We start from the raw sequence: 22,963 nt of genomic DNA, 5'->3' as shown, positions 1-22,963 counted from the left end.
TACCACCCTTGTTCATTCATGTATTCAGCAAATATCATCAATGAGTAGCAGCTGTATGCCAGAAACTATGGCTGATTTATGAGAATAAAAAGGCAAATAACACATAATTCTTGCCCTAATGTAGTCTGTATCTAGTGGAGGAGTTAATCAATGATTATAATGCAAATCATGTTTGGGGAGACTATAGTTCAAAAAGTTAAGTATATTGCTCTTCATCTAACAGCTGATTCAAGGTATGAACTTGTATCTACCTGACTTCAAAACTATGCTTTCTCTGCAGCACAAATGAGTATTTAAAAAATTAATATGTGTCCAGACCAATGGCAAATAATATTTGGAACTTGGAAATAAAAGAAGGATCAAATGCAAAATGTTGCCCAGGTAGAATACACAGGACTTGGTGATTGCCTAGATGAAGCTGGTAATGCCAACATAACAATCAAAAGAGACTCAGGTGGAACTGAATTTGGGAAATCAGAAGGAAAGATTGGTAGTAAAAAATGATTCCATTTGTTTTATCCATGTTTAGTTTGAGGGACTAACCAACATATAGATGTTATCCAGCAAGCAGGATAAAGACAGAAAAGTTTTACTTACTTACTTAAAACTTTTGGGGGCATCTACTATATGTCTGGTACTGGGTGTAAGTAAGAAACCATATCCCTAATTTCAATGATCTAAAAGTCAAGGTGCAGAGACAGTCCTACAGGCAAATGATTACACTTTGATGTGATTAGTGGCACAATAAAAGCAAATGCACTAATAATAGGTGCAAAGAAGTGAAGAAGAAAGTAAAGATGACACTAGGGAGATTAACTGCATGGATGGCCATTACACCAGGGTATGGACACAATTGCTAAGGGAGACAAAGGAAGAACATGAGCAAGGACACTTACTCAGATGAGGATTTAAAGAAGTAAGTGTTGGGCACTGCCTTTGTCTTCTCACATGTTTGTAGGCAGAATGGGAAAGCACCTTCCCCCATGTCTGAACGCAGCATGGGAAAGCACAAGCTTCAGAACAACCGGTGCAGTCCTTGGAAGTTATCTGCCCACAAAAACATGTCTTGTCCTCTAGGACGAGCCAAGACTCCTCACTCTGAAAATAGGGAGACCTTGAGGATGTGTGGAAACACCACCCCTACTTCTGGCCTGCCTTCCCCCACCTGCTGATGTGGCAGGAATGGAGAACAAAGAACCTGTTTACGCATTCCATGAGGAACTAAAGGAGCCTTATTGTTCTTAACTTTGCCCGGCTACCGCTGACGTAATACTGTGCTTGATTGTCTATTGGATAATGCTATTTCCTGGAATAGTGTGCTTCTTTGTTGTATAAATACTCTGGACCCAAATAAAGCTTTACTGGTGACGCGCAGGAGCGTCAGCCCTCCCCTACTCTCTTGTGCTTTTTCTTCGGTCTCCTCACATCCCGTGGCAAGCCTGTTCGATTGTCGCAGCAGGACTGCGACAAGTAAGTAGGAGGAAAGTCCAAGAAGTAGGACGAGAATCAGTCCAGAAGCCAAAGGGAGAGAAAATTTCCAAAAAGTCACTCATCTTGGAAGACTCAGAGGCAGGCCAGTGGGAAGAGAGTGGTCAGGAGTCTTAATATGCATTTGATGTTGGGCAATCAAAGAGGATGAAGACCAAGCAGAAATTGCTTTATTGGACTTGAATTTAGTTCTTTCTTTCTGTTTATATGGAAGTCAGATAAACTATGATAATTCAGTCTTTCAAAGACATTAAAACAACCTCCAGACAAACAAGTATATTGGTTATATGGCTCTATCATAATGACTCATATCCCAGGAATGGATAAATGAACTATAAGCTGAATGAAAAAGAAACACTTAGCTAAGATAATTAAGTTAGCAAGGCTTAATTGAGGGTTCAGAAGCTTCGAGTTTTGGAATGAAAACAGTAGAGGATAAGCTTATTTTCAAATATGGAAGATAATTTCAGGTTAAAAACTGAAGAGGCCTAAGGATTTAGTATGTGAGCTGTTCAATTTCAACTTCTTGTTCTGTCTGGAGAAAATGTCATCATAAACAGAAATAGCTAGATGTTTAGAAAGAACAGGACAACTATTCATTTTAAAATTTTCCATTCCCTATAAGAAGCACTTAACCTACACATAAAAGCATTTATAAGAGGATGTTAAAATGGGGTTTTTCTGTCTCAGTTTCAGCTAAAACCCGAAGGACTGAGAACAAAACAATAGGTGCCAAATACCACCAGAATCTAAAATGAGAAGCCAGGCCATATATTCAATACTTGGAAGAGAAGTATTCTGGAAACTTCCTGAGGCAGTCATTAAAGGATATTTAAAAGTTTGGAGAGGCCAAGAAAGAGCACTATTTTTAGAAAGAATTTCTTTGGAGAGAATTATTGGATGCTATGGAGCCCACTGCCAGTTCTGGCACATACACACATACCTCATCACCATGAAAGAGAGAGGCGTCCTTACCCTTTACTCCAAGCCAAGGAAGTGGAGATGAAGGAAATTATTTCAGAGTTTGACCTTTGTTCCTAGAAGTCTGTGAAATGCATAGACTGATGTCATATCCATTTCAAGGAAAATCCAAATGTAGGAAATGGTGGAGGTTGCACCGGTAAATAGCAGCCCTCAACCCCATGTTTCTCAGGGATGAATTGTAGGGGTCAAACTGGGATCCAGCATCTGGACACCACCCAGGAGGACAGCCTAGAGGGAAAGTGGGGCTCCAACAGAAGAGACCACTGGATATCCATAGTCTAGGGAGGAATTACAAGCAGATGACGAGAAAAGAAGCATTGCTTTAACCTCAGAAATGTAGCTGGAGGTTCCAACATGGAAATCTTTGAGAAACACATAAAAGCTCTCCAAGAGATAATGAGTCAGCTTTGGATATGTGCCAAGCTCAGAAATCAGCAGTGAGATCATGACTGTATGACAGTACTAGCCAAGTTAAACCTTTCCTGCCCCTAATAGATCTTCTTTCTCTCATTGTTCCCCTTCCTTGGCCTCCTCCCAAGCTCCTCCCGAATTGGATGAGTCAGGGGCAACTTACTGGAGGAGGGTGACGTAGAAGCTTTAACCTCAGATGAAGCCTAGAGTCTTGATGATCATGGACTAGACATTTTAATTCTGAAATGAGATTGTTACTGCATTTAAAAGTATAAACGTTTTTCTTTTTTCTTTTAGCTGAGAGCCATGAGACCTGTCCAAGCTTTTATTGAAGGCCAAGAGAAGAAATAGTCTACAGTGATATCTTAAAGCAGCAGTGGGGATTTTCTGCTTTCTTCTTCACACTCGAAGGAGTCTCATTTGTTCACTGTAATGTTTATATCTAGGTGGTGTCTTTTTAGTACTGTATAGTGTAATGATGATTAAAGGGACCACTTTTGGAGTAATACCTTCTTGATTAAAATGCCAACTCTGCTCCCATGGGCTATGTGAACTTGGGCAAGTGGCCTAGCCATTGCAAGCTTTCTCTCCTAGAAAGTGGGGGTAATAATTATACCTACATTATAAGATTAATATGAGGGCTAAATGAAATTTTGTAGGTAAATCACTTAGTAGTGCACCTATTACACTTAGTACTCTATAAGTAATAGCTGCTTTATTGTTATTTACCAGTCACAATTAACCTCTTTTTCTTGGTCCCTGAGAGTTTATTAGTTAATATTTGTCTGCACAGATGATTACTAGTTTCCTACTATTCATAAACTTACCTTTTAGATGTAAATTTCTAGCCTCCCTCTGAAATAAAAGTTTGTAGTCATTTCAAGCAGCTCAGCAAAGCTGTAAAATGGGGAGTGGAAAGTATAGTCAATTGAAAACTTGAGCAGAAGAGAACTTGAGCAAGCAGAATGTGATTACTTTGTCTGGCATCTCCCCAGTTCCCTGCAGAGTGAAAAATCTTCTGTACCCTTGGTAGGAATAAGCTACACTTTTGGAAGACTTCTGAGCTCATCGTGATTTTCTGCCACTTTTAAGAGAATCAGTTCCCTGAAATGCTAGTTGCATAGGGCACATGGTATTCTGAAATATTTTCAAATATTTCCATTTATTTTATAAGGATTATTGTCAAATTTCTTCTTAATGGGTGGGGAGGGAAAGAACCAACACAATTTAAGCTCAACATTCTTGAAAATTGAAAGTCAATCAGCTTACAGAGAAAATTGGTAATCAAGTTCAGGTATTTCCTCTTTCCTCCAAAATCTTAAGAGAAAAGAGCCCATTGAAACTAACATGCAACATAGGCAGGGTTACCAAAGAAAGAAAGAAAGAAAACCGGCACACAGGGAGGAGCATGCTCAGCAAAGAACTGTTGTTTCTGTCTAGCTGTATCAGGGCATCATTGTGCTACAGGGTCTTATAATTGAAAGAAGCCTTGGTGATTGTCTACCTTAGCCACCTCCGTCCCCTCCTGGCCTGGCATTCCATCCTATGATCTCTAGCTTCTGCCATGACTTGTTTGACTTCCTGAATAATTACTTTATTTTATTCAGTGTTTTCTTTTACAGATATAATTCATTTACATAGCTCAAAACTTAAAAGGCCCCAAAACATACACAGTAAAATGTTTCCATCTTATGTATCCTTATTCAGAGACAATGATCCCAAAGGAAACTGGGGTTATCAGTTTGATACGTATCCTTTCAGAGCACAGAATTGAAACAAGAAGGTGTGTGTACATAAATGCATCTCTTTCTATTATGCAAGTTGCAATGTATTATATACTAGGTTTTGTACCTTGATTTTTAACCTAAAAATTTATTTTAGTGATTATTCCATATCCATAAAGAGCTTTTTCATTCTTTTTACAGCTGCATAATTTTTCATCACATGCAAAATTCATAATTTCTTTTATGAGTTCCCTATTTGTAGACATTTAGATTGTTTCCAATATTTTGGTATCTCAAATGATGCTGTGATGAATAATTTTGAATAAAGATGTTTCATATGAGTGAGTATATTTGCAGATGAAATCTCAAAAGTAAAATCCCTGAGTAAAAGGATGTGAGTGTTTGTAATTTGGAAGTATCCAAAGATAATGGACATACACACATTCATGTCCCCTAGTATGGGAGAAAATTAAGTTTATCGGGAAAACCCCGTTAGAGCCAGCAGTATGCAAGGATCCACTGTCCTGTTGACATCCTGAGAGGCATGCTGGGTTAGGCACAGCTGAATGCACCATGGAAAGTGTTCCAGAAAAGGGACCCTGTCCTCATTAAACTCTATATTTCTTAAGAAAGCTGACAGGGAATTCTGTAACAAGTGATGCTTCCTAGACTGGGAAATATCCTTGTGGAACTAGAGCTGGTGGGACCAGTTAGAGACTTTTCATACCAAACCTGCTGCTATTTACTAAAGGTCTTGTGCTAGTCCAGTGATCTAACTCCAGCCTTATGAGCTAGCTCATTGCTAGGCTGCCAGAAGGGGAAGAAGAAGAAGGAAAAGAAAAAAGTCAGAGGAAGGCAGGATACCCAGGAGTCAGAAAAATTCCCTCTATTCAGCTAGTTGTAGTCCAATAGCCCTCCATTTATACTCACACCAATGAATGACAGCACCTATTTCCTCATCCCCCTATCATGAGAGCATTATCACAGTTGTTTGATCTTTGATAATATGGTAGTGAAAAGTGTAGGTTCAGTATGGTTCAAGTTTACATTTCTTTTATTATTATCTAGACTGAGGATCTTTTCATGTTTTAAAATAACTCATTTTCTTCTTTTGTGATATGCCTGTTCATATCTTTTTCCATTTTTATATTGTATTATTGGTCTTTTTCTTATTGGTTTGTAGGAGATTTTTATCTATTATATATATTAGGGAATTTATGCTTTGTAACATGGATTGCAAGTGTTTCCCAATTTATCATCTGACTTTTGACTTCGCTTATGGTGGATTTTATCTTACAGGGATTTAGTTTTTCACGTAGCTGAATTTATCACTTTTCATTTTTGGCTTTTGGGTTGTATGTTACATAGAAAGGCCTTCTGAGATTATTTAAAACAACAACAAAAAAAAGAAACAAAACTTGGCCCGTGGCTTCTTTTAGGACATTTATATAGTATTTCTTTCTTTTTTTTTCACATTTGAATCTTTAGCCTGTCTAATTATCTCTAACTTTTCAAGTTGAGGACACAAAGTATATAACTGTTTATCATTTTTATAACTACAGAATTATAAGGAGTTGTATAAAGGTGTAGCAGTTAAGTCTTGTTATTTTTTTTAAGTACATAATTTCTTCAGGATACTTTACCATGCTAACTACTCAGTCAGTGAGCTCTTGCCTTGTTTTTTTATGACAGTAAACTTTCTAAAGATCTCAGTTTCCCACAGCTCTAGAACTTCTAACCAGATAGATATTGCTAGACTTCCATGAAACCTATTGTAACCCCAGGGGGAAAATCCTGGGGCAAAATATGTATGAAACCAAAATCAGTCAAAAAGAGAAATAAAGTGAAGATGAAAAACTTCCCCGTAAGGTGCTCTTACCTCCCGGATATTTTGGGTACACTACTCTGATCTTTGGGGGCCACTCTGCTATTAGTCCAGGAACACACAGGAGGCCAGCTTCCAAGCCTTTTCCCCAAGATGCCAAAGGGCCAGCCATCTCTGGTCCATGTGTCGAAATGTCCAGGGCCACATCCACTCAACAGAGTCTCCAGGGTATAACACAGTTGGGACTGGCAGCGGGATGTTGCACTGCTAGTTGTATCCTGGCTTCAATAACTCCTCTTTGGTTTGCACATACAGTTGTATAGGAGAGGCAGCAAAGAGGGTTAGCATATCCACAGGGCTCAAGGCTCCTTTACATGGCTTCTCATTCAAATGCCGTAACACTGTTCATAAGCAAACTGACTGGCCCTGTAGACTATTGGTGTCTGACTTCAAGCAAGATTTCAACAAACCATTGTATCTTTCTATCATGCCTGCTCCCGTAGGGTTATATGGTACATGAACTTCCACTTTACTCCTAATTACTGCACCCATTCTTTTAACACATGTCCAGGAAAGTGGATGACTTGATCGCTCTCAGTCACCTGCGGCTGGCCATAGGCTGTAAAGAGAGGCTCCAGGCTCCTCTTGGTGGTTTACTAATCTGCATGACATACAGGAAAAGCAACCAACAGGCCAGAAGCTGTGTCCACACAAGTCCTGGCATACCGATATCCTTCTGATATGGGCAGAGGCCCAATATAGACTATTTGCCTCTTGACATGGGCTATTGGCCCCTTTACTCTTGTCCCATGTTGCTGTGGGACTCGGTGTAAGTCCCTTTTGGAGCACACAGGTACTCCTTCTGGGCTTTGCTGACTTCTTCAAAGGTCACTGGCAAGCCCCACTGATGGGCTACAGCCCACATTGTCTTTTGCCCCACTTGCGACAAACACTGATGTAACCATTGGGCCACATCAGAGACAGGCTTTCCTTATAGCCAATGCACCTGGGCCAGTGTGCCTGCTTCATCATTCCCTGGGGATGCCAAAAGCAAATGGCTAGTCACATGATATACAGTAACTGTCTTAGTCTGAGCAGAGGCCCATAGGTCTTGCCACAACTCTTTTCACCAAAGGGACTGGTGACCAAACATCCAGTTGGCATGGTACCATGTCAGTAGCCACAGGGTCAAGCCCTGATAGATGACCCAACTGTCGGTGCAGACAACTATAGGGGAGGGCTCATAGGTGATCACAAGCCATATTGCACACAACTCAGCCCATTGGCTGCTCTTCCCCTCTCCATCCTCCATCCATATTGTCTCAGTCTCAGGACAGAAAGCCATAGTCCTCCACTTCAGGGGCTGCCCATGACTGGAGCTGTCTGTATATCAAGCATCTTCAGGTATAGGGGCTTTTCATCTTTAGAAGAACTCTCAGCTACCAAAAGCAAGTTCTTCCTGCTTTCCACTGGTATAGGTCACTAGCCCCAATAAGCATTGGAGTTCTCCATTTAAGGGGCTAATAGGGAGGGCGCTATGCTGCTGTAAGTATGCAGCCCATTTGGCCAGTGTAGGCATCAATGCCATGCCACTCCATGGCCTTTAGGTCCAGTCTCACACCCACCCTGCAATTGGATAGGTGGTTATTACCTTGGTCAGAGCTGTTCCGGTGATGAGCTCCATAAGCAGCAAGGCATGGTACACAGCAGCCAATTGTTTCCCTATCAAGGTGTACTGGACTCTGCTCCTTTCCATAGTTGTGACCAGAATCCAATAGGTTGGCATGTCTGTTCAAGCCACTGCCAAAGACCCCATCATAACCATCATAACCATCTTCTGTTATGTGAACATCTAGCTCACGGGGCCTTGATGAGTCCATTACACTGAAGGCCTGTATGGCCTTGACTGCTCGCTTAGCAGCAGTAAAAGCAGCTGCACATGTCTCATCCCAGTCTCACCTGATGCCCTTTCATACCAACCAGCATAAAAGCTTCAGAATCTGTGCCAAGTGTGGGATAAACAATCTCCAGTAGTCTCAAAGACCCCAAAACTCTTGTAATACTGCCACAGTGGTAGGGGTAGGGAAAGCCTGGACCTTGTCTATGACTTTGGTTTTACCCAACCAGACAACCTCCAAGAATTTTACAGAGAAACCAGGTCCCTGAACCTTGGTGCTGTTCACAGCCCACCCTTTCTCCTGTAGATGTTGCAGCAGTCTAGGAACCACCTCTTCTAAATCTGAAGGAGAATCAGACATGAGCATGATATTATCAATGTAGTGATACAACCGCACTATTTGCAGTTTCTTTCATGTGGTCAAGTCCCGGGCTACAAGTCTATGACAGATGGTGAGACTGTGGAAGTCTCCTGTGGAATGAGAGTGAATGTCCACTGCTGGCCTTCCCACATGAAGGCAAACTCTCCCTGACTTTCCTGTGCTATGTCAATAGAGAAGAAATCACTGGCAAAGTACACACCATAATGATATGTCCCTAGTTCATGATTGAGGGTGTCCATAAGGGCTGCTATAGAGGGGACAGCAGCATGCAAAGGGGGTGTGACTTCATTCAATTCCCTGTAGTCCATGGTCATACACCAGGAGCCATCTGGCCTTTTCACTGGCCACACTGGGGAATTAAAAGGACTATGAGTGGGCTTTATGATGCCCACCTTCTCCAACTCCTGAAGGGTTTCTCCAATTTCCTTGTGCCCCTCAGGCAATTTATACTGCTTAGTATTTGTCACCTGCTGAGGTACAGGCAGAGCTAGAGGTGGGTGCTTAGCATGTCCCCTCATAATCACCTTAACCACATGTACCCTCAGTCTGAACTCACCTGCAATGGTCTGTAACCACAGGCCCTGCAGGATATCAACCCCAAAACATATTCAGAGATGGGAGAAATGTACACAATATACTCCTTTGGGGGTAAATTCCCTATCCCTGATAGGATTTGATCTTTCTCCCACCCTAATTGCCTTACTCCCATAGTCACCTATCACAGCAGGGGTCTTGAGAAAACACTCAGGGTTGCCATAAATCAGAGAACTTTCAGCTCCTGTGTCCAGCCCTGCCAGGACACATTGTACATTCATAGGGGACCGATGAACTGCTAATTCTACATGTGGACTCTGGTCCCCACCACGTCCCCCAAGGTGGGAATCTTGGCGCCCCCTCTGTTGAACTATAATGTCCAATCATTCTCCTGTGGGGGTGAGGGCTCAGGCAGATCCTGAGTACTGTCCCCCAGGAAGTCTTGCGGGGACACAGGCTGGATATGGGGCTTTGCCTACGGCTTCCACATCCTTGACCTCAGCCGCTGGAACTATTGCTCTGGCTTTAATTGGTGCCACAGTTCTAACAAGATCCTATTAGGCTGCCCATCAAGTTTTTCTTTCACTACCCCAGCTTTTACCAAATCAACCCATATCTGGGTCCTTGAGACTTTCACAGGGCACTTTGCACCTCTCCTTTCAGCCATAACCTGTACTTCCTTTCATGCTCTTATTGTTTCAACCTCCCCCAGATCTGCTAAAGTACAAGCAGCCTCACTTATGAGTCACCCTATGTGGGGGACAAGAGTAGTCACTAGGGACCCAAAGAGAGATGGGATGCTGTATGGAGCTCCAGATTTTTCATTCCTGTGGTGAACAACTCCTCATTGGGGCCCTGGAGGTCCATTTTATACATGATATTTTTCATGCCCAGTTCCCATAACACCTGCTGGAGCTCTGCATATGTTTTCCAGCTAGTGGGTGATCATGGTAAATGACCCTGATTAGACTAAACTGCCCTGATGGTTGCTATCAGCCAATCCAGAAGCACCTGATTCCCTGAGGCATGACAGGTATATTGCTACCACTGCCAGAGGGAAGGGTGAGTCATTAGAAAAGCCAGTCTACCCTTTTCAGAACCTGATATAACAATGTTTTCTACCCCCATATCCCCAAAATGCAAAAGCCATGTAGGCAGAGGTTCCGAAGGCTTCTGCCAAAACCAGATGCTCATGTCCACCAGCTCATCCTGGGTATAGGGGCGGAGCACGGAGTGCTCCATAACCTGGGGTTGGGGCAGCTCCTCTCCCTGTGGAGCCCACAGTTGTTGCATATTACTTTCTTAATTACAACTCAATGGGCCTTTAATACAGGAGAGGCTGGTGCCTCGGGTGGTGGCCTCAGCAACAGTTTGGCCCTCAGCCAACATCCCGTCATCCTTTCTGGAAATCTTCTCTACCATATCCAGGGCTGAAGCCAGCACTCTTTCCTCCCCCTGCCCCAGAACCTCCTGCAAAGTGGATTCTCCTGCTGCCTCCTCCCTTGCTGCTAATGTATCTTCCAGGAACATGACCTTCTTCTCAATAACTGTCTCTATTTCTTAAGTGCATCCCATAGGTCATCACCCAGCTCCTCCAAGCCATGCTGAAGTGTGTGTGTCTCTGCCCTGCTGAAGTTTCTCTCTCTCCTCGATAACACTTTCCACTATCTCGGGGAAAAGATATCCCACAGCTCTGGCTGCTACACAGCCACTCAGGGCCTCTAAGCAGTCTTCTATCTCACGGAGGGCTAATTCCACAGCTTCTGGTGTCTCCACCCTTCCCAGTTCTGCAGAAGGCCCCACCCCTCTAGGAGGTGCTTTACCCTTGACAAATTCCCCACTAGGGACTCCCCAGTTGGAAGCTCCAGTTGGAAGATAGGGTGCTCCCGGGTAAAGCTGCACCCTCTACCACTGCAGCCACTGGGGCCTCCCCACCATCCATGGCAAGAGGCAGGAGTTCCATGTATCTCCCCACCATCTCCAGTCCAGATCTTATAAGTAGTCATCTGCTTCTGCTCCCCCTCCTGGCTGCAGAAAAAAGGGACCCACCTAACTTCTCAGGTTCAGATATGCCCTCACTCCCCCTACAAGGCCCTCTCAGTTTCTGCCCTGACCTCTGCATTTCTTTGCCAATAGTATATAACTCATCTCTTGGCTCAACCAGGCAAGGCAGATTTGGGAAAAGTCCCCTGCCTTCTCCTTAGGCTGTCCTTCTGATAATAAAGCCTTCTCTACTTCAAACATGGTCACTCACATACTGGCTTTTACTGCACACCAGGCATGTGAATCTGAATTTGGGTGTTTGGTAATAGTTGTTCATAATTATTTTAAAGATATATGCTCAACAGGAATTGCATATGTATGTGTGGATAAAAGATTTGATTAACTGATCAAAATTTTTACATGGGAAATAAAAGATCAGAGATGGCCAAGATTCTAGAAGAACAACAATATAGGAACTCATCTTTCCAGAGATCAGTAGTTTTTGTAAAACTTAGTCAGTGTAATATTGGTACAGAGGTAGGCAGACCAATGAAACAGTATAAAATCCAGAATCAAATTCATACACACACATACACACACACACACACACACACACACACACACACACACACACACACAAACTTTATTTATGTTGGAGCTAGCTAGTATTAAAGAAAACTGAAAACTGGTTAGAAATGGCAGGAGTTTCAATAAGTACTGGGCACTTGATCATATAGAAAAGAATGAAATTGGGTGTGTACTTCATCTCATAAGGAAAATAATTTCTCAGTTCATTTAAAGATTTAAAGGTGAATGTCAAAGCTATAACCTATTAGTAGATAACACAGAGAATAACTTCATGGCTTTAGGGTGGGAAAGAATCTCTTAAACGGAAATAAAAAGTGGGAAGGAAGGAACAAGGGGGAAAAGGGGGCATTACAATTAGCAGACATAATGTAGGGGGGGCACAGGGAGGGCTGTACAACACAGAGAAGACAAGTAGTGACTCTATAGCATCTTACTACACTGATGGACAGTGACTGTAATGGGGTATGTGGTGGGGACTTGATGATGGGGGGAATCTAGTAACCATAATGTTGCTCATGTAATTGTAGATTAATGATACTGAAATTTAAAAAAAGAGAGAGAGAAAAAAATAAAACCAATAATTCAGCTATGGTAAAATTAAGAACTTAAAAAATGGAAATAAAAATGATTAGAAAGAGAAATTTGGAAGCACATTTGGCAAAGGATTTGAACTTAGGTTATATAAAGAATCTCTACAAATTAAAAACAAAGTGAGCAAAAAAGTAAATAAAATTGAAAAGGCACTTTATAAACGAGGAAATCTGAGCAGCCAAAAATGCATAAAGAGAAGTAAAGTTTAGTGGTCGTCTAAGAGTGAAAATTCAAGCCACAGTGATTTCTATTTGAGCCAACTGACAAAGGTTAAAAGATCTAACACGTTTGATAAGGATGTGAAACAAATGAAACCCTTATCTATACTAAACTCTCATTTATACCATATAACTTAAATGATATATAGTTTAGGTAAATCATATATACATAGTTAAGGTAAAGCATGCACTGACACTCCTTTTATTTTTTTTAAAGTGAGAAAACAATAGACACAAAATACAGATGGTCTTTTGAGTGAGGGGTAGGGATGATATTGGAGGCAGTTAGCCAGGGATGTTCAAATACTATGGTAATATTCTATTTTTATAACAGGGCAGTGGGTAACAGGCATTTTTATACCCTGCATATATTAGCTTCCTAGGGCTGCTGTAACCAAGTACCACAAACTGGGTGACTTAAAACAATAGAAACTTTATTCTCTCATAGTCCTGGAGGTGGAACTCTGAAATCAAAGTGTCAACTGACTCCCAGGAAAAATCTTTTCTTGCCCTTTCCTAGCTTCTGGCAGGCTCCTCACCTTCCCTGGCTTATGGCAATGCAGCACTGATCTCTGCCTTTGTCTTTACACGGCCATCTCCCCTGCGCATATTTCTGTGTCCTCTCCTGTTCTTATAAAGACATCACCAGTCCCTAAATTGAGAGCACACCCTAATCTGGTATGACTTCATCTTAACTAATTATATCTGCAACAACTTCATTTACAAATAGAGTCACAGATAGGCAGTTCTGAGTGGAAATAAATTTTGGTAGGACATCATTCAACCCACCAAGCTGCCTATGTTTTATTATTATTCTTTTGTATCTACTCATATTAAACTCTACAGAAAGAGTGCTTATGGACGGACCTCTGTGACATACCATGCGGGACCATCTCCAGCTTGATGCATTAATTAACATTCTTGTATACAAAGAGCACACAAATGTTTCACAATAGATCTTTCCAGATCGCTGTCCTGGTTTATTCTGATGTGCCACAGCAAGCAGGACACATTTAGCCTGAGGGCATGCCATCTTCCCTTTACCTCCTCCTCCTGCTGGTTATTCAAATATGAATATGTATGATCTTAAATGGATGAATTTAAATGACTCTCAATGGATGATTTCATCCTGTACTCTCTAGTTTGCCACTAGTTTTCGTGGCATAGTACAGTGGTTCTCAAAGTGAGGTTCCAGGCCCAGCACCATCAGCAATACCTGGGGGCTTGTTATAAATGCAAATTCTCAGGTTCCACCCCAGTCTTAATGAACCAGAAACGCCAGTAGTGGGGACCAGAAATCTGTGTTTCAACAAGCCCTCTTGGTGATTCTGATGCATGATCTGTTTGAGAAGCACTAGTGTAGTGGATAGTAGCACACACTCTGTAGTCAGAATGACTGGATTTGTGTCCTATAGTTTGTTACTTTATAGTTGTGTCATACTAGACTAATTACCTAACCTTTCTGGTTTTCTCTTCTATAAAAGAAGAAATATGATCATCTATCGTATTGACGATAATTGTACTTTTGTAAAATGGTTTTGATGAGGATTTAATTAGCTCATCTATGTAGATGCTTAGAACAGTGCCTGGCACACTATATAAATGTTACCTTATTTAAATATTGGCTACTGTTTGAAGAGAAAAGAATCCTGTGTGCTTCATTCATTTGCATCACCTTCCCAGCTCCTGAAGAACATCAAATTTGCAAGATTGGTCTGAAATTTCTGCAAGATATTTTGTCCTCTTTTGGAAATCAAAACATTTTTTTTTCTTTTCTTAGCTTTCTACCTGCCATTTTCATAATTTTTCTAAGTAAATGTAAACTGGTGGTTCTATAATTACATCTGCAAGTTCTTTATGCAGAAAGGTAAATCAGTTGTGTAAAGGTCACTTCTACTGGGCCTAGAAATTAAAATTAATTTAAACCATGAGGAATTCTCTTACCAAATACTCACCCATCTTAGGTTTCAGTTTTCTTCTAATGATACCTGTCTGTCTTTCTCCAATTTGAATGCCTTTCTTCTTAATAGATATTATGAAAGGAAAAAGTCCTTCCTTTATTACAATTTAGATCATTTGGATTTTCCCTAATGGTGGGTATCTTACTTCATGGATCTTCTGATGAATGACACATAGTTAAAATGCATTTAGTCATTTATCCAACAAATATTTGTTGCATTCCTACTACATGCAAGCAGTAATTTACATATCAAGAATATAGTAATGAACAGATCACACAAAAATCTCTGCCCTCATGAATCTTATTCTTTAACTGTAGTATATAGACAATACACAATAAATACAGTATATGAATAAGTAAAATTATTTTGTAGATCAAAAAATTACTGCTACAGGAAAAATGTGTTAAGGGGAAATGATAGTGCTAAGGGGTAAAATTTTACATAGGATGTTTGTAATTGATCATTTCTTATTGACTAACTATTTTATTTAATTATGGTTTCTCCTCTTGGAAACTAAAAGATTAGAGTGAGACCTGCTTTCTTGGTCTTGAGTTTCTAGATCTTTTCCATTTAGGTCCTAGTGAAGGTGGTTTCCAGAATTGGAACGGATAGACCAATTCTTCGTAGGGTGGTGAATTAGTATCCTAGAGCTGCCATAACAAATTACCACAAACTGGGTAATACAAAGCAATAGGAATTTATTCTCTACCAGTTCTAGAGCCTAAAACCCAAAAGAAAGGAGTTAATGGGGTTGGTTCCATTTGAAAGGTCTAAGAGAGAATCTGCTCGATGCCTGTCTCCTAGCATCCAGTGGCTGCCTGTAATCCTTGGTGTCCTTTGATTTGTACACACGTCACACACAAACCTGCCTCCATCTTCCCATCTTCGTATCACCTTCTGCCCTGGGTCTGTGTATATCCTCTCTTCTTAAAAGGCTCTTGTCTCTGGATTTAGGATCCACCCAAATAGTCCTGAATGAGCTCATTTAAAGATCTTTAACTTAATTCCATCTGCAAAAATCCTTTTTCCAAATAAGGTCACATTCACAGGTTTCATGTGGGCATATCTTTTAGGGGGGCTATCATTCAACCCAGCAGGTGATATCTGAGAGTGGACAGTTGTTTTGGTGATAGCTCCCCGCCTGCAGTCGCACATACTGCTAGTCAACAGTTGTAGTCCATCTGAGGACAAAATGAGGACTTAAAGATTAGGCCTCTCCATCTAAAACTCAGATCAATTCAATACCAGTCTGTGACTCAATTAGTGCACTGGTGCTAGTTCAAAAACTGTTACTTATCGGTGAGGAGATAAAAACAGAAACTAAGGGTAAGACTTTGGAAACTTCTATAGCAATTTGACAATGTTTCCTGAAGCTAATTAGAATTGGGGCTTATGTTTTGTGTCTCTCTATTAAAATTTATTTTTCTAGTAATTCAGTGTCACTGTTTTTTTAAAAAAATATTGGCAAGTAATGAATTAAAAAATAAATAAAACCTGATTTTTCAACATGGATTGTTTGAGAAGCACTGTGATATGCTATTTTCAGTAACACTATTTAGAAATAATGATATCTTTCCAACAGTAATGGAAGGGATATGTGTCACAGACAGTGTGCCTTATATCACAGATAACAATTTCTAGTTGTCCCTGTAAGCTGTCTCATGATCTACCCCTAATTTTGTCACTTTTAAAGGACCCACTCTTCCTAGGTTGGGGCAATAAAATCCCCAAATACCTACAGGTCAGGAGAATTGAATCAAACTCAGGCTCACAAGTTGCCATCCACATGACAGGAGGCAGCTTACTTTGCCTCCCTAGTTAAGTTTCTCATCTGTAAAATATATTTCTTTTTGCTTTGATATTCAACTCAGCACTGTTGCGGAGGAAACACTTTCCTTTTCCTTTCAAAATTCTTCTTGCTCGTGTCAGAATAAATTGGCCTGAGACAGATTAATGGGAGTAAATCAAATTTAATTCCATATGCAGGAAATCCCCCATACATGAGGGAAAGACAGAACGGTGAGATGTATCTATGCTATCTTCCATGAAGGAATGGGATAGGAGCTTGGGGCTTCAAAGGGGAGGAGGGCAACACACAGGACAATAAGAAGAGCAGATGTTTGGTAATTAAATGTTTGCCCTGCCATTCATATAGGTCATTCAGATAAAATTCTCTGGTAATAACCCTTATTTTGGAAAAAAAATCCCACATTGCATTTTTCTAGGTATTTAGAGAAGGGTAAATGTTTCTCCCAGGACTGCAGGGTCCTGAGTACCTTCAGCTCAAAATAATTGACATGCCAAAATGGCATATTTTGGGGGGGCTTGTTCTGAACCTCTTCAGCACCACTACCACCACCACCAAAAATAAAGACCAAACAGGAACTATCTCACCTAGGGATCAGCTGGAAAAATGGACTTTTTTTTTCACGAAATTTCTTATACACAGAGCAAAGGTGAGCAAAGTTTTCAGTTGAAAGGTCCTAGAATCAATTCCAATGCAGAGTTGGGGAGCTGGAGGGAATGTTCCTCACATATCCAAACAAGTAATGCTCTGCCAATTAAGTGTCCTGTAATTCAACCTAATTCTGACGCTCTCTACCTGGAGACAATGTCTGATCCCACAGGTTAAAGGTTCAGTCCCATAAGACTACACTCCAACTCAAAAACCAATCACAGTCCAGGTTACCTGTGCTCCTGACCAACCAGCTACCCCTCCTTGAGGTTAAAGGTTCAGTCCCATAAGACTACACTCCAACTCAAAAACCAATCACAGTCCAGGTTACCTGTGCTCCTGACCAACCAGCTACCCCTCCTTTAGCTCAATTAATATGCTAGAGCTGCTCATAGAACTCAGGAAACCCAGTTATTCATTAGATTATTGATTTATTACAAAGGATACCAGAGGATACAAATCAACAGTGAGATGAAGAGATACATGGGACAAGGTCCCAAACAAAGGTGCTTCTGTCATAGAGTTTGGGGTTTTGCATGGTGGCATGTGTAAGAGTTCTCTTTCCACACTGGAAGCTCTGCAAATCCCTTCTTTTTGGGTGTTTATGGAGGCTTCATTATGTAGGCATGATTGATTAAATTATTAGCTGTTGGTGACTGATTCAACCTTAAGACCCTCTCCTCTCTCAGGAAAGCAGGTGGGACTGAAAATTCCGATCCTCCTATTCATGGTTGGCTTCCCTAGCAACGGGTTTCTAATTTTAGGTGACCCAGAAGTCACCTCATTAACATATACCCAGCTGTACGGACAGGAGCTTGACACAAATAGCATGACACCCCTTTCACCTTTATGACTGTGAACTGATTTCAGGAACTGAAGACAACAAACCAAGATTTATAACAAAAGATGCTTCCATTTCTCTTATTACTCAAGAAATTCCAAGGGTTTTGGGAATCATGAGCAAGGCACAATAGACTAAGACCAAATATATGTGAAAAATATATTTTGGTCATCTGAATAGCTATATTTCTTATAAATATTTCTTAACATCACAATATCACAGCAGTGAACACCCATATAACCAACCTAGGTTTTACCATTAACCTTTTCTTATACATATTTCACCTATCTAACCCTCTCAGCAATTACTAACCACATATTATTCCATTTGAAATTAGTTTTTTGATACATTTCTAAGGAAATGGTATACTTCTACTTAAATACTTCAGCTTACTTACCCTTAACCAGAATTCAACATTATATGCAATTTTCTTTTGATATAAAATATACATACAATGAAATGAACAAATTTAAGTGTATAATACCTGAGTTTTGGAATACATTGGGATACTCCAAACCCCAGCAACATTTTAAACATTATCATTAATCCAGATACAACCCAGTCTTGATTGTTACACTGTAGATCAGATCTTCCTGTTCTAGTACTTGATATACATGAAATGATGAGATGTTCTTTTTTACGTAGGCTTTTTAAGCTCAGCATGATGGTTTTGAGATTCATTTATATTGTTGCATATATTTATATTCCTTTGCTGAGTAGTATTACAATTTATGACCATGTATGGGTATAGGAAAAATTTTCATACATGTTCCTATTGATGAACAACTCAACTCTTTCCACTTTTGGGTTACTATGAATAAAGTTTCTATGAATATTTCTATACAAATATTTTTGTGAACATATGTTCTTATTTATTTTTATTAATTTGTGCTTCTCTGTTTCTATCTATGACGTCTTTTTGAGACAGGGTAGGGAAATGGGACAAGGGTTATGCCATTGCAAAATCTACTTAGCCTGCAAAAAAGGCCCAGCATATTCTTTAACTTAATCTATATGCTGTTCATCCTTTTCTTATAGCTCCTTAACCAGTTAAGTAACTTTGTAGCCAGGACAAGAGATAGACCTCCAAAGTGTAAATGAACCTATGTGGATAAAGAATGCCAAGATCTGGATCAACACAGTCACAAAAATAACCCTATTCTTAAGATAAAACTTCAAAGTAATTATGAATCACCTGTATACATTGTGCCTTATGCTGATGCCTACCCAAAAGGCCCTGTAAAACCCCAACCCGAAATCCTTAAGTGTACCTCCTCTCTGAAGTCACTGGCACTCCTATCTGAGTGTGTACTGTCTTATATCAAATAAACTTTCTTGTTGCATAAGCCAACTGTACTTGCCTCTGAATTATTTCCATGATAAAGACAAGAACTTGCTGACCTCCACCTCTGGTGGTAAATGTCTTTGCACTCAGCTATTTCATTCACCTTTCTATCTTACACAATTCTTTTCTCTCTCCCTGTTTTACTTCAGACTAGTAGGGAAGTTCTCAGAAGATAGACTCACTCTATACAGTGTTCCATGGCTCACCCAAATCTTGGGGTGGTAAGGGCTTAGTTCCCACACCATGCAGATACCAGCAGACACTGGATGCCAGGTGACCCTGGCTTTAGGATCTGCAAGGGATTTGCCTTATGCTGAGCAGGAGTTCAATGAACTTCCCTTTCCTCCTTCTGTTCTTCCTTGCTCTTTGCTGCCTGCATGGCTACTGCCAATCACTGCTATTCTCACTTTAATAGATTCCTTCCTTACCTACACTTGTCTGACCTGGTCAAGAATTCTTTCTCTATCAAATTCAAGAACCCTCCCCCATCTTGGCTGAGGTTTCATCTAGTGTGCAGGGAGAAAACTCCCCAGACACAGCTGCCTGACAACATTTTGAGTTAATTTTTTGTATGGTACAAAGTAAGGATAAAGATTATTTCCATATAAATACCTACGTTTTTCGGTACTATGTTTTCAGTTTTTGAAAGACTGGCCTTCCCCCTCCTTCCTCCACTGAATTATCCTGGTATCTTGTTGAAATTTAATTGACCATATATGTGTTTCTTTCTGGGCTTTCCATTTTATTCTGTTGATGTATGCAACTAATCTTACATCAATACTTTACCTTCTTGATTACTGTATCTTTATAGTGAATCCTCTACTTTCATTCTTGTTCAAAATGACTCTTTTTTTACTCTTCTAAATGCTCTGCCTTTCTGTGTAAACATAGAATCAGATTACCAATTTCTGTAAAAAAGCCTCTGGGATTCTGTTTGGAATTGTATTCAATTTATAGGGGAGCAAATTTTGCCACCTTAAGATATGCTTCTTTGACATACTGATTATTTTAACTTGGTTATTTTTGAGGAAGTAGACACAAGAGGAGCTCTGAAAACCCAATAAAGAGATGATACCCTTTTTTCAAAGATATTTACATTTACAAGGGACATCTCCACCTGTAAATGTGCCTCCTACTCTGTACTAGGAAGAAGAGGATAACTAAATCTCTAGAAATTCTTTTCAGTGGAGAAGATAAGGACTTTAATTTGTCATCTTACTCCGTTCACTGTGCTTTTCGTGGTCACTTCCCTTAACTGGCTCCCCAACACCAAAAGTTTTTTTGCTTTACCTAAGAAGGTTTTTAAGGTGGTGGCTTCAGCCATTTCAGGACTTATTCAGATTTTGTGGGTGTCTCCTGTGTATAGTGGAGGTACACATGCTATTAAACTGTCATTTGATTTTCTTCTGTTAATGGGTTTCATGTCAATTTGATTCTTTGATCAGCCAGAAGAACCTTGGAGGATAGAGGAAAAGTGTTCGTCCTCAAAAAATCTATTAGGTATATTTTTGTTGTTAGGGAAGAAGAAATTTCCTTTGTCCCTCAAGGTTCTTCTAGCTAGTTTAAGAATCAAATTGACATGAGCCAGATCAACAGGAGAAAAGAACAAAGTTTAACCAGTACGTACTGGGATTCCATATACTTGGGATTCCAAACACAGGGATATGAGGCATATATATCATCCTGAACTAAGAAGGAGATAGGGGTCTGAGACTTCAAAAGAAACAGGGAAGCAATTCACAGGAATATAAAAGAATAAATGTTTGGTAAATAATGTTTGCTGGGTGTAACTCCAGGGAGCAGGGGGGTGGGATGGAGAGGATAGGGCGTAGGTAATATTTTCCCAGCCCAGGGAAAATTATCTTTGAAACTGAAATCAGTCAAAGGTAGAAATAGAGTGGGAGAAACTCATTTATTGCCTACAAGCAGTCCACTTCTGCTCGCTCATGTCTCTCGTGACCTGGCTGCAAAAAGGGACTACATACGATCTCCTCACTCCAGATATGCCCTCATCTCCCCCATGTAATCACCTATATATATATATGGAGATGGACTACTTCTCTCCACCCCTTGGAAACACCTATTAATATGGAGATGCACTAAGGCCAGGTTAGAGATTCTGGGAATATTGCAATTTTACCCACACTGGGACACACAGAAACAATGGGACACAGGAATTTTAACAGACTTTACCACATTCCTCCTTGTCTACCACCTTAGTTTATATTATAAGGTAGTTATTTATGGTGCTAGCTCTCCTCCTGGAGCAGGTCCTCCATCTAAATTTGTTTTATGCAATTAGGGGGAGGACCAAAGGTTATAAGTCTTTTGGGCCTGTATAGTTTTCAGCTCTGGAATAATCTGCAAGTCACAATGGCACATCTTGGGGCAGCCTGCTCTTGGCCCTTATAGGGTGAAGCTCCAGGGGAAAATCCTGAGGCAAAATACCTTTGAAACCAAAATCAGTCAAAGGGAGTGAAAGGGCAAGCTCCCAGATTCTATTTCAGCCAATTGGGACCCGGATCCTATCTCAGTCAATCAGGACCTGGATCCTATTTCACCCAATTGGAGCTTGGTCTTTCTCCTCTCCATTCAGCAAAGAGCTCACCCACCACCCTTAGACCCTGCCAATTGACCAGAGCCATGACCTATCACCCCACCAACTACCCCTAGATCCAGCCAATCAGCCAGAGCCACGACCATCACCCCACCAACTGCCCTAGAACCCAATAAAACCTTTGTGGTATTGAAACTCGCTCTCTTTCTCTGGCATCTTGCCACTGCCTTGGTGTAGATGAGAGATTGAGCTCAAGCTAGCTCGAATAAAGGCTCTTTGCTTTTGCATTAGTGTTGGCTCTTTGGTGGTCTTCTGGGATTCGCGACTTTGGGCACAACAGGAGAAATAAACCCATTTATTTCTTATAAGCAGTCCACTTCTGCTCCTTGTGTCTCTTATGACCTGATTGCAGAAGAAGAGGCTCCCACCCAAACTCTCTTTTCCAGATAAGCCCTCTTTCACCCTTATAATTACCTACTGATATGGAGATAGACTACTCTACACCACTTGGAAACACCTATTGTACGGAGATGCACTAAAGACAAACAAGAGATTCTGGAAATACTGCAATTTTACCCACACAGGGAAAAGTGGTATCTTATTGAGTTTCCAGTCTGTAATTAAGGTCATTCAGTGATTGAAAAATTTCTAGTATTGTATTTTTCACTTTTAGAGTTTCCATTTGGTTCTTTTTTTGTTTTAATTTCTATTTTCATTTACTATGAGAGTATTTCTCTTTATTGAGCACACTTTTAAGAAATGCTTTTAAATACTTGTCAACTCCTTCCAATATCTGAGTCAGTCATCTTGGGCTCAGTCTACATTCACATTTTCTGGTATCTTGTTATGTCACATAGTTGGGGATTGTAACCTACACATAACACATATCACAGAGGCGATGGATTTTATGTCCTTCTAAAATGAGCTGATAGTTTTGTTTTGTTTTTACAGGCAATAACTTTGTTAGATTTCACCAGCCAAGACTCTTTGGATGCTAATTCAAATTTCAGTTCAGTTCTTTTACTCGTATCTGATTTTCTTGGAATTTGCCTGTGAAAATAAATTAAGGGAAATGTCACTGACATGGTGTTTAGAGGCTAGCAGGGGGAGCTCTCACACTCACCACTCCTAATTCCCAGACCCCATCAGAAGAAATGGACACCATGTACTGTTTTAGCT

The sequence above is a fragment of the Manis javanica genome, chromosome 8, assembly GCF_040802235.1.
Source record: "Manis javanica isolate MJ-LG chromosome 8, MJ_LKY, whole genome shotgun sequence".
Lineage (NCBI taxonomy): Eukaryota > Metazoa > Chordata > Mammalia > Pholidota > Manidae > Manis > Manis javanica.
This window is presented reverse-complemented; position numbering follows the sequence as displayed.